At 39.5% G+C, this 20,271-nt stretch overlaps 1 protein-coding gene across 1 annotated transcript in view; it reads left to right on the top strand.

The window, feature by feature from the left end:
* The first annotated feature begins 3,909 nt into the window (after positions 1 to 3,909).
* LOC121873808 overlaps positions 3,910 to 20,271 on the top strand; it is a 100,609-nt gene continuing 84,247 nt past the window's right edge. Inside the window, exon 1 of the mRNA XM_042377514.1 lies at positions 3,910 to 3,984. The gene's annotated coding sequence lies outside the window, so the exon portion shown is untranslated. The remainder of the gene's footprint in view (positions 3,985 to 20,271) is intronic.

Raw genomic sequence — 20,271 nt, 5'->3', positions numbered from 1 at the left:
CAACGGGACACGGGTTCGAAGGGATTAAGTGACTGCGTCTGCTAGTTAGCATGTCATCTCGTATTGTAACACATTGCTCATCCCTGCCATGATTGGTCGATGCAAAGGTTTTTCTTCTGTGAAGACAACTCTGTCCCAGAATTCCAGCAACTGTTCAGCATGTCGACGAGTGAAGGCGAGTCTATTAACAGTGTTCCTCTGTCAGTAGTTCTTTCTTGACGGGAATCCTGTGGTGGATACCCACCCTATGAAGCCACCTCCGGACAATTCTAGCGCTCATGTCCAGCCGCAGATCTTTGCAAATTGCAACAGCATTAGTGAGGGTTGTCCTCAGCTGCTCTCAAGATCCTTGCATCGTCTTCAGGAGTAGATACTCGTAGCCGGGGATGTCTCTCTCAATCAAAAAGAAAATGCTGATTAAAAGCCACTAATTTTTATACTTAGTAACTATATTTGATTGCTCGTGTAATCACCAATAACATGTCAGTCTGAGCAGTACTTACCAAGGTCGTTCAGGTTGCCATTCTCCTCCTATCTTCAAATCCACTTGATTACAGTAGCGGTTGATATTCCAAGCTCACTGGATATGGCTCGGATAGTGAGTCCAACTTCTCGTAGGCCCACAATGCAACTTCTCAAAGCTAACTGGGTGTCACGACGGTTCATCTTGAAGTCTAAGAGCTTTCTGTTGAATTCTATGATTTCTAGGGTCGCGACAATACCTCGGATGAGTTTTGATTGGTTGTCGACACTTGTTACGTGATCAACAAGCAAATTATCATTGTTTTCACTATTTTGTATAGTATTCCATTCAGGGGCAGATGCATTTATATCTTTAAACAAGTATTTTTTTTATGTCATATGCCATTATTAATTTCATTACTTGTGAAAATAAAGGATAATACAGTAAACATTGCAAGTTAATGCAACATAAATAAATAATCCTGTAACGTAATGGTATAATTTGTGCAACATTAATAGTCACTTCAGCCATAAAACACGAGGTAGTAAACATATATATTATTTACCCTGTGACTGGTAACATTAACAACTTTTAATTGTTTTGTTGTCACTTTTTCTCAATATTGTTAAGCTGATCAGCACTTACTAGTTACTGTACATATATTTCTAGGAACTTAATCTAACCTGACCTGACCTGACCTGACCTGACCTAATCTAACCTAACCTAATGTTGATAAAAATAAGGGAGTATTCAAAAGTTCAAGTTAAAATCAGTCAGTAATACCTTTTTTGTGGTCTCTTGCCCTCCCCACCCCCCAGACTAGGCAGTATAACCAATCAGATTTCTACCTTTTTGCATTACAACTCTGATCTCATTCTTTCTCATCCTCGATTCTTTTCAGGAATTCATTATCTTCTATATTTAGTTCAACGAGACTCGGTTAATTGGAGGCTTATTTGATTCCTGGGTTAGGTTAGGTTAGGTTTGGTTAGTTAAGATTCGGTTTGGTTAGGTTAGGTTAGGTTAGGTTATTTACGATTAGGTTAGGTTAGGTTACATTGGCCAACAGGAGAGGAACTTGATACGTGGGTGCCGCTGTTACCGGAGACCAATCATTACTGAAACAACACAACACTCACGCTATTGTCCACCAGCTCATTATTCTCCTAGCAATCACGTTTTACTAAGGTTAGGCTTCATTAGGGGGTTAGTACCGTATTAGAACGTATTAGTTGCTTAGTAGGGGGGGGGATCTCAGTTGATGGTGTTTGAGTTAGGTTAGTGGTGATTGGAACGATTACATCAAGAGACACAGGTTTTTGTTGTGTGAGCTGACCTGACCATCCATCACGGTTGCATATAAGATAAATTATGCTTTTGCTAAATCATAAGCTAACCTAAATTAATCTAATCTTACCTAACGTAACTTAAACTAACCTAACCTAATCTAATCGAACCTAACTTGACCTAACCTAATCTAATCTAACTAACTTGACCTAACCTAATCTAATCTAACCTAACCTTATCACCAAAGCTTCGTTATCTTGGTTTAGCTGGAATTTATTAAGACTATGGCCTCTCTGACACGTTAGCTGTTCAAAGCTAACTCATCTCACCTGGGGATTTACCTCTCAAGTTGTGGAAAGGGAAAGGATGTTAGCTTTTTTAGGTTAAGGGGAAGAATTTTAGCCTTTTTTAGGTTAAGGAGAAGGTTAGGATAGGGTAGGTTAGGTCAGGTAAGGTAAGGTCAGGTCAGGTTAGGTTAGGTTAGGTCAGGTTATGTTAGGTCAGGTCAAGTTAGGTTAGGTCAGGTTACGTTAGCTTAGGTCAAGTTAGGTCAGGTCAGGTCAAGTTAAGTTAGGCAAAATGTCACCAGCTATGTACAAGGTTAGGTTAGGTTATGCTAGGTTAGGTCAGGTCAAGTTAGGTTAGTTGAGTTTACGTTAGGTTAGGTTAGGCAAAAATCTTGCCACCAGTATATAAGGTTCTGATGTTATTCACCTTTATGGAGAGAACTGCTACAAGGAAAAAAATCAACTACACTCAGTTCAATTTACTTCTCTGCGTCAAGGTATACGTCCTGGTTCATTGGTCTCTCTCTCACTTTATCTTTCTTTTTCTTTTATATTTTTATCTGTTTTGCGATCTTCATCTTTGTCTCTTTTTTGTGTTTTTTATATTAGTCTGTCTGTCTTCTTTTTAACTGTCGATGTATGTTCATCTTATTATTATTATTATTATTATTATTATTTTTATTTTTATTATTATTATTATTATTATTATTATTATTATTATTATTATTATTATTATTATTATTATTATTATTATTATTATTATTATTATTATTTTATTTTTATTATTATTATTATTATTATTTTTATTATTATTATTATTATTATTATTATTATTATTATTATTATTTTATTATTATTATTATTATTATTATTATTTTTATTATTATTATTATTATTATAATTATTATTATTATTATTATTATTATTATTATTATTATTATTATTATTATTATTATTATTATTATTACCCTTGGCTATGTACAGTACATGGGTCTGCATACAGTGCTTCTTGTAAGATTATTGAAAGAAAACATTTACAGAGGGATGAATAATTCTCTTAATATTCTGCAGTCATACATGCATGTGCACATAAATACCTACACACACGTAGGCACATGGCGAGTACTCCGCACGTCTCTTCTTTTCTTAATCAGTTTATGACGAGCTAAATAAAATTTGCTGACCATAATATCAATAAAAGGAAACACTGTAGTACACTTTTGGATTTATTAAAAATAAAAATATTTAACTATCTTGATAATAATATTAGATAGATAGGTCTACCTGCTCAGGTAAGCTGTTATCATTGTTCGTCGACTGTACAGTAAGTTGTCTCAGATTTGTGTGTGTGTTTTTCTTAAATGTCTTAAAACTGTGATCAGTGAGACACCACAGCTGGTCTACGCTCGCTCCTACTTTACCCTAGTTCTACACTTTAGTACATAAAGACAGTACATGTTCTCTTCGCAGAGAGTGAGTGAAAAATGGCTATTCATAAGCGTCTAATAGAAAACCAAACAGTATTAATTGCGTACAGCATGTCATCACTACACCGCCAATACGGTTGATTCCAGCACATGCACATTCAATACTCATACACGTATTAGAGAGAGATGTCTCCCCCGCCAGCAGGTAAACGTATTATCGTGACATTCTCCACCCCAGCTCTTCCGGTCACAGGTCTCTTTATTATGCAACACACAAATATCTCCGTGAATTTAAATTACTGCAAATAGGAAAAAAGCATAAACAATAAATATGGATCAATAACAAAGATAGAGAGAGCCAACAAGAATTGATCTTAGTTAAAAAAATGTAAACAAATGATTATACTTTATTATTATACAGTATATGTTAGAGACAGGCGGCAGTGTGGCCCTCTCACCCACAGTGTGAAGCAGACTGTTGACAGGTGAGGTGTCCAACGTCCGTCACTTGGTGGTGAAGGTAGGTGAAGTGTCTGGAGTTCCTCACCAGCTGGTGCTAAAAGGTTATGAGAACATCAATACTTATACAAATTATACACTTATCAATTCACCGACTCGGAACGGATAGAAGTTGCTCATTTCATCTATGAAGTCGAGAAATATTCTGAAAGTTATGTGCGTAAACTTATTCCGTTAACTGGAGATTCCAGGAGATCAGAGCGCATCTAATTTTCTTATTTAGCTGCTACACAAAAGCAGATTTTGAAAGATATAATAACTAACTAGCTAACTAACTAGCATGACTATAATTTCCAATAGCATCTTTATTACACTGAATTTTCACCAGAAGTAGATTCATTCTCTGTCCGAATTAAAAGAGGTAAACTGACAAGATTATTTTTTTTTTAAATCTAGACCAAGATACTTTAGTAAGCTGACAGTACATAATTGTGTGGAATGGTTTGTGTTCTGTTAAAAGAATGACGTCAGTGGGTTACCGTTGTGTCAATATTAAATCAACGATGAAATGACATTGAGGATTTCTTTTAACTTTAAAGTGATTTGGAATGGCTGCTGAAATCTTTAATTTCTTTGTACAGCTTACAGAAACATTAGCATTTTATATAAAGTAAAAAGTGATGAGATCGTTGATCATATACATAGTCTAATCACCTGTGTGTTATAGCTTTCAGTTACCTGTTGTAATTGCTGATTATAAAGTCTGTTGAGTCAGTATAAGGTGCACTGGCACTGACAGTAACATTCATAAATGTTTATGGTTTAATTATTCAAACCCAAATGTTCTTTTTTTCCATTTGTTGAGAAAATAAACCTAATGTATGTAACCTATATTTATATTACTTTTACCGTCTGTTAGACAGGGGCAAATACCTTGATTGACCACCACCCTCCGAGTTCTATAAGGAGTAAACTAACCTTGAAGTATAAAATATAACCTATGGATGCCTATCCATGTTATAAAAGATAAAATGTGCTGTAGCTAAACTGAGGAATTTATAACCGAGGGTTGAGAGTTTGAATTCCTAGCCTTAAATTCCTTACATGGGAATGCTTTAAACAGTACAATCGCAACTTTTGAAGTGATGTATCTGTGATATTAAAACATACAAAAAAATTATAAAATAAGAATGAAAGTTGGTACAACAAAAACTGGGAATTACAGACCAGAAGAAAAATAAAATTGCAAAATATCTTCATATGAAGGGGTTTGTGTTTCATTGAGATAAGTAAATAATGTTAAATTATCAGAAACTAGATTGTGTTTGCTGGGAGCAATCTTAACATTTAAAGAATGAAGATATCAGAACTGAAGTTAAAACCAAATTAAAGTATAAAATGAAAAAAGATGAAGGGCTGGCAAGGCTATGATGGCACTACTGGTGAGTTTACAATAGTCTAAAGCCAGAAAATAAAATAATAACCTTGAACTAGGAAGAGCTTACTACCATCCTGGCGTAGTCAAATGACACTGTTGGTCAAGAAAAATATATCACACGTTATGAGGATGTGCATGGAACACCGTATTCGTGGAACCAGGTGTATAAACACATTGTGTAAGTGGTGTGCGGGCAGTCGTTTGTATGAGTGCCAGTTCACATATTCCTTCTGCAGCAGGAATAAACGTGAATGCATAGGCCGGACATACATACAAACATAAATATGACAATTTACACTGTGGCATCACCTTAGGATCATCCATTGCTAAAATAAATAAGAAGTGATCAGGCACTATTAATGCTCAGTTTGATAATTATCTAGGGTCACAAGTGTGTCATTACATGGATTGGGAGAGGTTCCATTTCTCATGCAGTGAGAACATTGGAAATTCAATAACAATAGAAGTACAGTATGTGGCAGCGTTGCTTCTAGATAAAGGGGAAAAATTACAGATTTGCGGCATGCGGTAACATTGATTCTGTGACAAATGAGAAAAGAAATACTACCTCCTGTGTTTTGAAAATTAGGGCTTAAATAAAGAGTGGGCATCCACCCATCTTAAACCTGTATTAATTAAATCAGCGATGAGCTTGTCATTGGGTATGATATAAATTGGAAAAAATCTGCAATGTGCTTGTCATTGGTAAATTATAGAAACTGGAGATAAAAAAAATTGCAATTGGGTTACAGAGCGTAGTTTTAAACGATAATCATTAAATGCAGCTTGTGCACTTGATATGCTTGCGGTTTGAGCAAATGTGTCCGGGATATCATTAACATCCCTGGTAGGAACTCTGGGTGTATCCTATTAAGTCTGGCCGCATATACTACGTCTGATGTTTGTGTTTGATTTAAAATTTTTAAACCTGCTGCTGTTTTCCTTTGCAGTAATAAGGAATGGACCTGAAAATTTGGGCGAAAGTTGGGCGATTCATTCAGGTTCTCTAACCATGAGAGCGTAACCTATTTATAATGTTATAGACTTGCCGGTGTGTGTTGTTTATAAATCATTTCAGTCGTGACGCTGCTAAATGTGTCCATACTTGACAGAGGATGTCTGTGAAGCTGCTGATTTGCTAAGTAGAGAAATAGACACTGAAGACAAGGCGAGATTTGCCTGAGAGTATGTCAGAAGGCAAAACATTTGTCTGTGCCCTAAACAACATATTATGGTGATTTACCACTAGACAAGGAGGTTCACACTTAACAGAAGTTTTATCTCAAAGTGATATTCACAACACTTCCCTGGAGAAAATTCACAATATATTTTCTCAGATTTTTTTTTTTTACGGGGAATAGCCCACCCAGGCACAGGTCATCGGCCCACATTGGAGCCTGGGTGGCGAAAAAATAAGAATAAAAATAAATTAAAAATAGAAAATGCCGGAAAACCAGCATTTTAAACAGAGACAGATTGTATGAGTGTGGAAATACAGAAGGCAGAGCATTCCACAGTTTGACTGTGTGAGGAAAGAAGGATGTACTATAACGGGTTATTCTAGTGTGACCGACATCTAAAGAGAAATGGTGGGCACCGCGGGCAAGACGTGTGTTACGAGCCCACGGCCTTGATGGTGGTACGCAGGATGCCAAATCCACAGAACATTGCCCGTTAAAGCACCTGTAAAAGAAAGAGAGTGAAGCAACATTGTTCCGAAGAGAAAGGGAAGAGAGATTGTCAACTAAAGGAGGAAAGTTAATAAGACGAAATGCCTTTGATTATATCTGTGCATATACCTGCTTCAGCAATAAAACAGAAAACGCCAAGAAGTGTTTACATCAAGCCTTGCCACTTTGCCACTTAAGAGTTCCAGAACTTAATTTTAAAAATTACTGTGATACCAAAACAGTTATCACACTACTTGAGCAAACCAATCCTCTCATGCATTGTGAATTGGATTCACGATATGACAAAAGAATCTCAAGGATTTTACGATTGGTTCTTTCGACGAAGCCATTTGTCGGTGGATGGTAGGCCTTATTTGCTGAGTGTTCACTCTGGACTGGAGGCTTAATTTGTAGAGTGTTGCTATGGAGGCCTGACTTGTAGAGTTCTCACTGGGGAGGCTTGCTTTGTTGGATGCCGTATTGCAGACATATTTGTGCAAAGTTGATTCTTAACTGTATAAATTTTATTTATTTTTTTTTATTATTTTTGTTTACGGTGTTAGCCCACCCGGGCAACAGGTCAATGATCGACATCAAGGCCTGGGGGTGAAAATGTAATAATGATAAACAACAATAATAATAATAAATAATAAATAACAATAGATAATAAAAAAATATAATAATAATAATAATAATAATAATAATAATGATAATTATAATAATAATAATAATAATAATAATAATAATAATAATAATAATAATGATAATAATAAAATAAATAATGCGAAACGATAAGTTGCCATATATGCAAAACTTTTCAATATTCCTAATTCATTCAAACAGGCTGAGGGCAGCGTATGTAAGTAGTGGCGTTCATAATTAGGGAGGAAGGTATACATTAATTACCCTATGAATTGGCTCGCATAACTATTTTTCTTGGTAAACGACTTTCAAATGATAGCACTATATAATTATATGCTGAGACTTAGCAAGTAAGCTAATAAGCACCGAGAGCAACGTCTTAAGCGATTATACTGAGCAGGGGAGGATTTCACTTAGATCTAACAACGCTGCTCATACCTGTTATGGTTAACCACTGCCAGGTGTAGATGTTGCTTTTATTTGCACACTATCCCATAACTAAATACAGTTATTTAACAGTGAATTTCAGTGAATTTTACGATTCATTAAATTTAACCTCCATAGTATCGACTGGCCATAAAAACTTTCCCAGTGTGCAATTTTGTGCACTACATCATGTAAGGGTGGCCAGGCCCGCCTGGCGAGCAGCGCCAGTCAGGGATCAGCAGTGTATAATTACTCCGAGAAGTCCGCTTTATCTGAAATTGTAAATTTGCAGTTACTCTAAGGGGGTTGAATTGCTATAACTGAGGAGAGTGATATGCTAATTTTTAAATGAACCTCTAAAAATACTCTTCGTTTTTATGCTTACTTTTCACGCCCCCCCCCCTCCTCCACACACACAGTGAGATTCAAACTCTGCCAAGCTACTAGTTATCCATCATATGCGATCATTACATAGTGGTAGAAAAATTAAGCCTTATCATTTTCCTCTAGACTAAAGTAGTTGCTAATTTTTTCGGCCAATTTACAAATTCATTGTCTAACATGTTGCTTAAGTGACCGTTCCATCAAGCTTCAAATAATCATTTAGTTTGATCATTATCACGTGCCTTGTATAATTTACTCAGGTGGAGGGTAATCATAACTCACCCATTACCTCAATATTACTACTGTTAATAGTATTAGCATTTATTTCACATTTAATATATTGTCCATCCTTCTGCCTTCTCAATAACAGCCTAGCGTCTCTCAGGCATTGAAGAGACGAGGTTCTTAATGAGCTGCGGTTGTTGACAGAACATTTACCATTGCCTTCTCATATGGGCCATCAGCTGTTGAGATGTCCTCTCTGTCTCAGTCTCCCACGTATTGACCATTGTCCCCCATAGATTTTCTATAGGATTATAGTCGCAACCCTTGCTTGGCCACTCCATCAGAAACAAATTCTCTTGCTGTTGAAACCAGTCCGTGACTACAGTACTCTGGTTGCGTGGATGGGACAGCGATCCTACATGAAACTGACTGGACCTGGTGGGAATGGGAAGTTTCGTTCTTGCAAGGAAGGAAGGAAGAAATTTTGCATGATGTCTATATATTTCTGGGCAGTGAACTTTCTCTCAATTTGTGTCACATCACCCACACCATGGAGGGAGATCCATCCCCAGGTAGTGCAGGCAACGTATCCGCTGCGTGCTTCCTCAAAAATGTGGCGACGGTCGTATCTGCAAATGAAAACCCGTAATCCCAGTACTTCCAGTGTAATACATTGCAAAATCCCTATTTAGGTTAATGATTACGTTTAAACTGATTAATAGCTAACGCTTACATTTATCCTCAAGGCTGATTAATAGATAAACAGAGCTCCTACATTTTTAGCCTAAATGGTACTCCCCTACTTACGACGGGGTTAGGGACCGACATCCAGGTCGTAAGTCGGAAATGCTTAAATAACACATAGAAAATAGAAAATTTGGGTCTCTTTTTCTTCTCAGCACCACAAAACACTTATTTTTAAGCTTGCCAGCCATTTTAAAGTGAATTCCAGATGAAAATTTTGTCTGTGTACTGACTTTGGGACTCAAAAATACATAATTTGACCAAATTTTGGTACGACTGAGGCAGGTCGTAAGTGCTGGTGGACATAAGTCGAGTCGGTCGTAAGTCGGGAGTACCTACTATTAATTGGTTTCAGTATGACCATAAAGAAGGGTATTTTAACATACATCGTGTTATTCCGCTTCCACAAATGTATCTGGCTATGATTGGTCGAAGTGTAAGACTTCTCATCAGAGAAGATCACTCTTGACCAAAAGTCTAATCCCACATCAATATACTGGTGAGTGAAGGCGAGCCTCGCAGTACAGTGTTGATCAGTGAAGTGCTCCTTGCTTGCAGGAGCCCTGTGAAATTTAGTTATTTGGGATTTTCATACGAAGCAATAAATAATTAACAATTAGAGAGTAACAAACTAGTGAAATTCTGGTTGTAAATGAGAATAGGTTTTGCGATGCACATTCGTCACAGCTTATATATTTATTCCTTTAAAGTAATTATATTATTCAAAATATCTCCTGCTTGTGTTTGCCTTATGATTTGTTCTGATAGAAGTGTAAAAGAACTGCCATTCACCAGTTTCGCTATCACAGATTTTTTTTTTATTTTTTTTTATTTTTTACGGGATTAACCCACCCGGGCACAGGTCACTGACCCACATCAGGGCCTGGGGGGCGAAAATTTAATCATTATTAATCGTAAATATCATTTATAAATAAAAGGTAAAATAAAATAATAACGATAAAAATAATAATAATAACACTGTAATAATAATATTAAAGAACTATAGAGAGAAAAAATAGTGAGAAACAATATATGTATGTTGTGTTGTCAAGTAAGAGAAACAATTGAGACCCTGCAATTGTGTGTAAATGAGGCAGAAAGACAGATCAGCAACCTGGGACTTGGTCATAATTTTCGCGATGCCACATAGCAGCAGGGTCTACCATTAGACAACACATTATGCTTCCAATATCTTCCCAGGCGGTAATACCTCCTTGTTTGATAGCTGTCTCCTACCTACTATTCAATACTAATGCTGCACTGAGACTTCTTTCTGACTGTAATGTAAAAATTTTAATAAGCATATTTACATTGCGCAAATTTATAATTAGTTTATCAATTATTCATTACCATGCCCTACCTATGGTGGATTCCCGCTTCATGCAGCCGTCTCCGTACAGTCTCATTGGACACGTTGAGCTGCAGTTCGTCTCTGATAGCAACAGCATTCGTGAAGGGACTTTCCTTCCTCTGCCTGCCTAATGCGTTCGTCTTCCTGGGGAGTAGTGACTCTGGAACTGGGTCTCGAAACTGAAGAAAAGGGTAAACCATTTATTCTGTCACACATTTCATATAATAACGACAAAATAAATCAATCAATATTAGGAGCACGTAAAAATAATGCATAAAACGTTTATGTATTCATACATACCCAGGCCTGTCAAGTTTCCCGTCTCCTCCCATCTCTGTATCCAGTTCCACCTGGAAACAGTCTGAGGCGAGACACCTAACTGGTGAGCGATGGCCCTTATACTGAGGCCGTTGTCTGGCAGTGAGATGATCTGACCCTGTAAGAATAACCGAGTCCGCTGCCTATCCATGTGGACGCCAGGAAATGAGTCTGGAAAACCTAGTTCTCACCCTGATTGGTTAAAGGTCTAAGAAACAGAGAAACTATTAATTACATTGCCGAACGACAGTTGGGGTTATAGAGAGGAGGGTGTTTTACCCAGATATAGACTTTCAAATATGTATAATATAGTTCCTTTACATTATTGTTATCAAGTATATGTCCTTAATGTGGTAGATTCACTTAACCAAATTTCAATGTTTTCTATAATTGAGAGCTATCGATGTCGACTTCAGTGAACACTTATTGTAGCTTACATTGACAAAATTGTGGATAATGTTAGCCATTTTAATGAGTGTGGTATGATTATGTTTTGAGTAGGGTTTTATAATGGTCAAAGTGTTAACATGTCGACTGAAGCTCTCATGAATGAATTATACTGATATGGAACGTGATATTAACTGAAAAGATTACAAATATCTTCATTATGTGGATGGAGGTGACCATAGAAATACCCAATGGAATATCTCCCAACATCAGCAACAGCATCTTAATTAAAACTTAATGCTTCCTAGTTTTGGACAATATCCAGTCGGGGGTGGCAGGAGAGGGAGTGTAGTACTATTTTGGCTCATTTATTGTCTCACAACATTTGGTCAGTAAAATATGAATATATAATTAACCACACCAGTAACAGGCGCAGACTTACTAATTTCCTATACCACACTATCTTTATTATGCATTAATAGTTTGCTTAATAAATACAGGGTTGTACCTAGAGACGTTTTACCTTGCCCCTCTCCCAGCCCTCTTTTTTGTGTGTATGTGTAGAGAAAGGAGGGGTGAAAGAAGATTAGAGGTGGGGGAAGGAAGTTATAATTTGAAAATTGAAGAAATTTAGGAGGAGGTAAGAGAGGGCGGGCTGACCACTGCCTAGCTAAGCTAATGGTGTGTTAGGGTTGTGTCATGGGTTAGTTATTGTCTTTCGGTACAGGCACTAGACATCGTACCCTATTCCATATATATGGGTGTTTTGAGGGCCTTATTTCATGTTCCGCCTATCCTACTGGCGGATGCTGGTCTAGGGAGGTTGTCTATTGCCTGGCCATATAGATCGGGGGTGGTAATGGACCTTTTGAGATTTGGCAACATTTTGTGAACCATGTATGGTTGTTGTCGTTATCTGGTGGGAGTCTTTGAAGAAGTTCTTGCTCTGATCGTTCTATCTTTTGCCAGACTCTGCTGGCCAGGTTTTATTCTCAGGTCTCTATGTATCTCGGCTGTGGTTCTGGTGAAGGGGTATCTTTCACCTGTGACGAATCTTTGGGCTTCATTTTGGACCACCTGTAATTTTAATATTTGATTGGTGGTCATAGAATGAAGAGGTACTGCTGGGTAAGTTAATATCGGTATGATAAATGATGTCACCAGGCGGAGTTTTATTTTCTCAGGAAGCGCTTTAAAGCGGTATAGTTTTCTCAGCTCTCTTCATGCCTTTTCCTTCCTGGCGTGGACATAATGGGAGTAACCTGTCGTGGATATATGCACGCTCAGGAGGGTGCCTATGCTTTTGTATTCTATCTGGGCATTATTGGTTATGAATGGATGGGTTTTCCTTCTGCATAAGGGTATCACTGTGAATTTCGGGAGATTGGTTTGGATTTTCCATTGTTTTTCGGAATTACTTACCCTTTCTAATTCCCGCCTGGTGTTGTCGACCTGTAATGCTTGCGATTTTCTTTGATGTGTTGTTATTTGAGTGATGTCATCTGCATACATAATATCTTCGTTACCTATTCTAGTGGGAGGCGGGGTGTCACTTGTGTAGATAATATATAGGGTGGGGGAGAGGACGCATTTCTGCCGTCAAGAAAGTTGCAAAGTAGTTTTTCAATGTTGGTGGGAAGTCCGAGTTGAAGGATCTTATATTTTAGACCGCCATGTCAGACTTTGTCAAATGCTTTCGCTACATCTCGGAGAGTTAGCTTACATTGTCTACCACCCGCCGCGGCTCTGGCTATGTTTTCACATGCCAGGGCTATTGCTGTTGTGGTGGACTTTCCTTTCACCCGAATTATCTGCAGTTGACTCTGTTGGTTGTTTCCAGGTGATTTCTCAGACGGTTATTGATAATTTTTTCTAGGATTTTTCCAGGTACTTCGAGGAGGGAGATCTGTCTGTAGTTCAGTGGGACGGCGGGGTTCTTTCCTTGTTTTGGCGTTAGGGTAATAGTGGCCTCTTTGAATTTAAAAGGGAAGTAACCCGAGGCCAGGCAAGCGTTCATTGTGGCTCCCAGTCTCTCCATGGCCGGGTTGTTTATGTGGCTGAGGATCTCCTTGGTGATGCCTGAATAGCCAGGGGCTTTATTTTTGGTATTGGAGATGGTTGTGTTGAGTTCTTCCGGGGTGATTGGTTAGGACATTGGGCTGTCCACTCAGGGGAAGGCTGAGTGCGGTGTGTCTGGCCCCGGAGTTCATCGAGGACGAGCTCCTCGTGGGTACCATCAAATTTCCTATTCTCTTCATTTGTGATTCGGAAGATGTTTCTCCATATGCCCCTGAATATGTGTTCTTTGTCTTGGTCGTCATATATTTTACTTCCTGCACGGTCAGTTATATATGATGACTCGTTACGGCTGCAACCTTTCCGTCTCTTAACTCGACACCAGAACTCTCCTGGATCGTTGTATGTATGTGAGAGTTGTTCAACAATTTCGCCCCATTTAAGGTTGCTTTGTTCCAGAGATATTGTTTTTATTTCCTCCCCTATTCTTCTGTATGTATTGTAGCTTACGATGTCCCAACCATGGGTTTCGGCTCTCTGAAGTCTGTTGTGGGTGTGGGAGAGTTCTGTTGCGTTTGAGAGGAGTGGCCTCCTGGTAGGCTGTTCCTATGGCTTCACACCATGTGTTGATTTCTTCACCGGCTGATTGTCTATGGTCTACAGGATTGTCATGTCCTTGGCCTCAAGTTTGGCAGGAGCTTTTTCGGTGAATACAGTAGTTCCCAGTCGATCTGCTTGGCGATCCTCCGTGGTGGAGCTGGTATAGTTATTGGTGTTGCTGAGGTGGTCATGATTATAGGTATGTGATCGCTGGAGGTTACAGGGCCTTGTTCAAAGAGATAGTTGTGAAAGCATCTGCCGTTTGTTATTGCTATATCTGGAGTAGTGGCTGAGTTCCTACTGTAGAACGTGGGGAAGTCCGGGCCTATAAGCTGGGATTTTTTGTCTGTTATGAGGCCAGTGAGACTTCTTCCAACATTGCTAGTTGTCCTCTTACCATCTAGTAGAGGATCTCTGGTGTTCATGTCCCCAATGATGTAGGTTGGGTGGTGGTATGATAGGAGTCTGTGGAAGTCCTCGTAAGGCAGGTAGTCCCTGCGTGGTGGGAGGTAGGTTGTGGCTATTATGATTGGTCCTGTGGTCAAGTTGATTTGAACAGCGAGAGTTTCAGAGGTGAAGTCGTCTATGATTCTGTGGTGGACATCTCTTTTTATGGCAATGGCCACCCCGTCATTTGGCCCCTCTGATAGATTGGATTTATGGATCCTGTAACCAATATTTTCAGTTCCTCAGACGCCTTTTGGCCGTGTGAGTTTATGAGTATACTATCTGCGTCAACGTAGTTGTAGTGGCTGGACAAACTGAATTTATTAGTTTCTTCAATGGAGGACGTTATGTTGCATTATTTTCACTACCTTACGTAGCGGGTCTATTGTTTCTTGTTCTTGGTTTTGGGGGGATCCGTGGGTTTCGTGATTTGTTCTCTGTGCGTCCATTCTTCAAACTTTTCATCATCCGGTCGGATGACTTTTTGATACAATTTGTTAAATCGACCTGTTTTTGTTTAATGGAGTGGCAGTACTTCCATTTCATCCCTGTTGCTACCTTCCACTCCTACCCTCCTCTCACACAGGCCCCCGGTTCCACTCTCCACTTCACGAGTGAATGCTTTAGACGCGGGTTCATACTCCCTTGGTTCACAACTCTCGGAGACTATGATTGACATCGCTGACTGTAGCATGTGGAAGTGTGGGAGGGTGTACATGGTGATACAACTTCAACACCGTTGCACGCATTGAATCAGGTAAAATAATTAGCGTAACAATACCCTTACCTGTCTGTTTGGAGTGATGGCGTATGTCTTGCCGTAGTTCAAATTGACTGAACGGAAGAGTTAACTTGGGGAAATTTGTCTACTCCCCCGACTGGTGCTATGTTCCTGGACAAAGAGTCTGCAACCACGTTCGCTCGTCCTGGTAAGTACCTGAACACGGGGGCGAATTCTTGAATGGTCAGATACCAGCGTGCTAGTCTGCCTGAAAGGATTTTTCTTTGGAACAGCTCGGTCACTGCCACATGATCCATATGGACGGTTATGAGATTGTCAAAGTTAAATCCTTAAAACCTCTTAAGTGCCCAGGCAACAGCTAATATTTCCAGATGCATTGCGTGTTTCTGCATCATTAAGTTTATGACTGCCGTAAGGAATCACTATGTTTCCCTCATGAGTCCAGCTGCATGAGTACAGTGCCGAGCTTTCGTCCTAAGGTGCTGGTGAGTGAAGTCAGGAAATGCTAAAGCAAGTGCATTGGGAATTACCATCGTCAATGCAATAAAATTAATCTCCTGTTCATCATTCCAGACAAAAATGGCGTCCTTCTTGAGTAACTAAGTCAGCGCTGAAGCTAACGTCGCATATCCTATCATAAAAGGACAATAATATTTTGATAAACCAAGAAAACTATGCACCACGGTTGTAGGACGTGGGAAATGTATAAAGGCTTTGACTTTGCCGTCAAATATATGAATGCCGTCTCCGTCGACTACATGACCAAGGAGTTGTTTTTTTATTTTTTAAATTTACATATAGGAAACTTAACTGTAAGTCCCACTGTAGAAAGTTTCTGGAAACTTCAGGAGTTTGGCAAGATGACTGTCTACATTTTTAATGACTGCAATGAGATCATCTAATAAGCACATATTGTATTGCCTATTAAATCATCAAACAAAGTGTTGATCATTCTTTAAGAGTCAATGGCGCTTTTCGAAGGCCGACAGGCATAAGTAGCAATTCAAAATGGCCCAAGAGAGTGCTTAAGACAGAATTATCTTTGAATAAATATTGCAATATATCGCTCAGAACAGGCATTGGGTACCTATTCGGGATAGTGTCTTTAATGACTCACCGAATATCATCCTTCTGTTCTAGATGCTATGAGGTATTCTGTAAGCTGGTATATAAATGAGGTTTATGTTCAGTTTTTAAAGATATGTGATTTGAAGTGAAACTGGTCTGACCTAGTAGATTGCCAGGTAAAGCTCTAATCTTTTTTGTAGTCGGCAAGCAACTCGAGTGACCTAGTCTTGCCTTGAGGGAGATCAAGTACCTTAACGTAGTACTATTTGATCCATCCTTTCCTGTCTGGTTTATGTAAGTGTACGTGTAGCACTACCAATTGGGAATTGTATAGGCTTTAAAACAACCATTAGTATGGTAAAACCAGATAATCACACAAGTAACATCCCTGTTTCAATATTCTGGGAGCGCCTGTTCTGTTGAGAACGAGGACATCTGTTGAAAGTACCAGGACGAATCGTACTCAATGTAGATTCATATGAAAGACCTTTAATTCTTAAAGTGTTCGTAAGATAGACTCTGTCAGTCCCAATGAAAACGTCAGGTAAGCGAACAGTGACCCTGGTTACGTCCTCATTCCGAAAATGCTGAATACCTGTTAAACCTGCAGGTACTACTATCCAATTTTTGCTGCTAAAAACACGCCAGGTAAATGAGTCGGTAGGGTCTGGGATGTGCTGGGACTGGAATACCTCTTCCTCGTAGTAGGAGAGTTGGTTAAAACATTCACCCTGGCAGTGAGCAATGGAACAGAATTGTACACTCGCACCAAAAAGTATCGGTGCAGGGTGAGATCGACGACTTCCGAAACGATAAGCATACACTATGATATGTCGGGAAGGTTGGTAAGTGTATCCTCATAACCCCCCTCTCCCCCCTCCACTAGGTGTTGCCATATGGCTGACAATCAGTGTGTTTGTTTCCTCTTTTCGGATTGTTGCTTTGTGTCGACTGAATGATGAGCGAGGGGAGCTGGTGGTAGAGCGGTACCGTTCTTGCCTCGCAAGCAAGATTTCACGGGTTCGATTCCCGGGCCGGCGGAAGTTGTTTGGACACTCTTCCTAGTCCTTTTTGTCCCTGTTCACCAAGCAGCAAAGTAGGTACCTGCTGTAAGTCGAAAGTTGCGAATTCGTATTCAGGGACAGGTTGTTGGAACTTCCAATAACTTGCTTAGACATAAATCATTGACTCTTCAGGCTTCTACGCCCTTGACTCTTCAGGCTTCTACGCCCTTAGCTCATGAGACATAAGGCAAGCATGAACTTAGAATGATTCTCTGTTGGGCGCTGTAAACGCTTCTGCGCTTCACCTTACACAAGGATGTGGGTGGGTGCCCAAAAAAAAAAAAAAAAAAAAAAAAATGATGAGCGAGGGTTCGGTCTCGGCGAACGTGGGTATAAAACAGAGGCAATATGAAGCAGTAGAGATCTACACATGCCAGACGACATGGAAACCTCAGAGGGAACACGAGGAGCTAATATTGCCCTTCATAACGAAGGGTTCGGCGTCACAGATATTAGCCGGCGAGTTGGTGTCCACAGGAACACCGCTGCACCGCGATGCCTCGAAACTGGTGATACAGACGACAGGTCTCGGAGCGGCCGTCCAGGCTGCACCACCCCTCAGGACGACCAGGTTATGTGGTTTATTTGGTTGCATAAATTAATGTGGCAATATTCACAAGTATCACAAATAAGTTTGGTAACAGGGAGCTCCTCATATTTTATACTGTCTCTTCACTTCCCGACCTTATTTATAACAGTTTGTTTCACTTGACCAGGCCATAGTAGCTACTCAGCAGGATTACAGGGCTGCCAACATACGGCTGGAACAACTCGCCTTTCCCAATACCAATCGTCACTGGTCTCAAATTGTTCACACTACAGTATGCACCGATACTTTTTGTTGCGAGTGTACATGTCACGATAGATATCGCCACCAACAGTAATAGTATGTCGACTTCGTTGGACATCTATCATGTTGCGTTTAAGAGTTGGAAGGCCAATTAATCCTCCAGCTGGAAAGCAAAAGTCCTTGACTATGTAACACACTGCCGGAAATGATTTACCATGTCTAGAAAAACGTAGAGGTTGTGTTACTCCTCCGTAATGTCAAGCTGGGCACAGGAAACTCCTGAGAGATCAGTGTCAGTAGGTCGAACTTGAAATCCTTGCTGAGGTGAATGTCGCTGTAGCTCTTGATAGGACGCTAACTTATCTAGGGAAAGAGCATTGGTACCCACTCTCACCGGAACAGACAACACTTGTGTTTTGTCCAATGTCATGATTAACGAAACTGCACTAAAAGTGTTGCTTGGCGTTGTTACGGATCTATTTATCCCGCGTATTGTTGAGCAAGTTGGTGGCCTTCCCCGACTGCTTATAATAGTGGCTGTCGTGGCTGTCTATCATACACCGTTAGAGAGTAACATAGTCCTGGAAATTATTTGAGGCAGAGTCATGTAATATACACCACATATTACTGTCAGTACAGTAGTAGACTTGGTTTGAACAACTACTGAATGGGACGGAGGTAGGTCTCGTCGTGGTCTTGAATTTGTTGTAAGGGTTCTGTGGTGTTTGGGTTTGTTACCACCTTGTTGGAGCTGGTAACACTAGTCAATAGTGCGACCATTAGTGTTATAGTATTTGCATAACAATTGCAACCTTGTGGTGACGAACCGGCGCCACAGGTGTTACAGTTCTGGCCAGTGGGGTACGGGCTACCCTAAGTGGGGTCTTACATACGTATGAAAGATTTGTATTAGACTGGGCATTATCATCATTCATAGCTTGACTGTATGCAGGGTCCCTTTAAAATAATACAAATTTCGCAATTTAAAAAATGCGTGAAAACTGCTCTAATGATATGGTGCCGCCCTTGTAATCCTCGTCTTCCGCGATTGCAATGTTCTGCACAACTCCTCACATTAATGTAAAATTGTAACTATGCGATTATCATCTTCCCCTGTGAACTCGCGAGAGCGGTCATTCTGCGGCAACACTATAATGCAATGGTAGTGTTAGTAAATATGCTTGAGCCAGCTGTAGCCAATGTTAGTTGGCTGTTAGACAACTTTGATGATCACTGGAAGAGTAAAGGATGTAGGAGGTAAAGTATACTATCCTGACACACTGGGGATTGGTGGGTAGGGAGAATGAACAGAACAGTACTGAGGTGTGGTGTCGTACGTACGACCTGACCTAAGTTGGGGACGGTGTAAATCACCAAATGATTGATATATTAATTGTTTATTATTCTTAATGGAAGTGCTTTACTGTAAATGAATTTGTATTCCATGCAAAACTTTCGTTATGTTAGTATCAATGCCAGCTCCGGTAGGGAGCACTGCATCAGTTAGTATTGCGTAGGTACTATTATAACCTTCCGCCAATTGCGTAATGTCTGAACTAGGTAAATGAAATAAAGTATCCATAAATGATAATGCGAATAACACAAGATTATACTAAACAATAACCTTGCCCATCCATTTTCAGTAAATAAATTAAAGTATAATTAATGAATAAATAAAACTACTAAAATTATATTACGTCAATAATATACAAGTAAGGCATTCATTAATTAAAAACTAGCCTATCACGACATCTGATGTGTGATAGTATGCTGTAGAATATGTTTACTTTTATAAAACTAATGATGTTTGTGAAATTCCTAGCACAAAGACTTGATTGACGATCTGGTAGGCAGATCCGTAGACTTCTGCGAGGTGCAGAGTCTCAGCTGGTGGGAAATAGGTCACAGTCACTCCTTGCTTATGGATGCGAAAACCCGTAAATGACGTGTCAAAGATGGCATCGATGACGTATTAGTTGCCAGGGGGTGGCAGATAATATGACCTAAGCGATGTCGAAGACAGCTGTCCGATGTAA

This window comes from Homarus americanus, unplaced genomic scaffold, assembly GCF_018991925.1.
Source record: "Homarus americanus isolate GMGI-L3 unplaced genomic scaffold, GMGI_Hamer_2.0 scaffold25827, whole genome shotgun sequence".
NCBI lineage: Eukaryota > Metazoa > Arthropoda > Malacostraca > Decapoda > Nephropidae > Homarus > Homarus americanus.
Note: the sequence above shows the minus strand (reverse complement) of the source record. Positions and strands in the feature narration are given on the sequence as shown.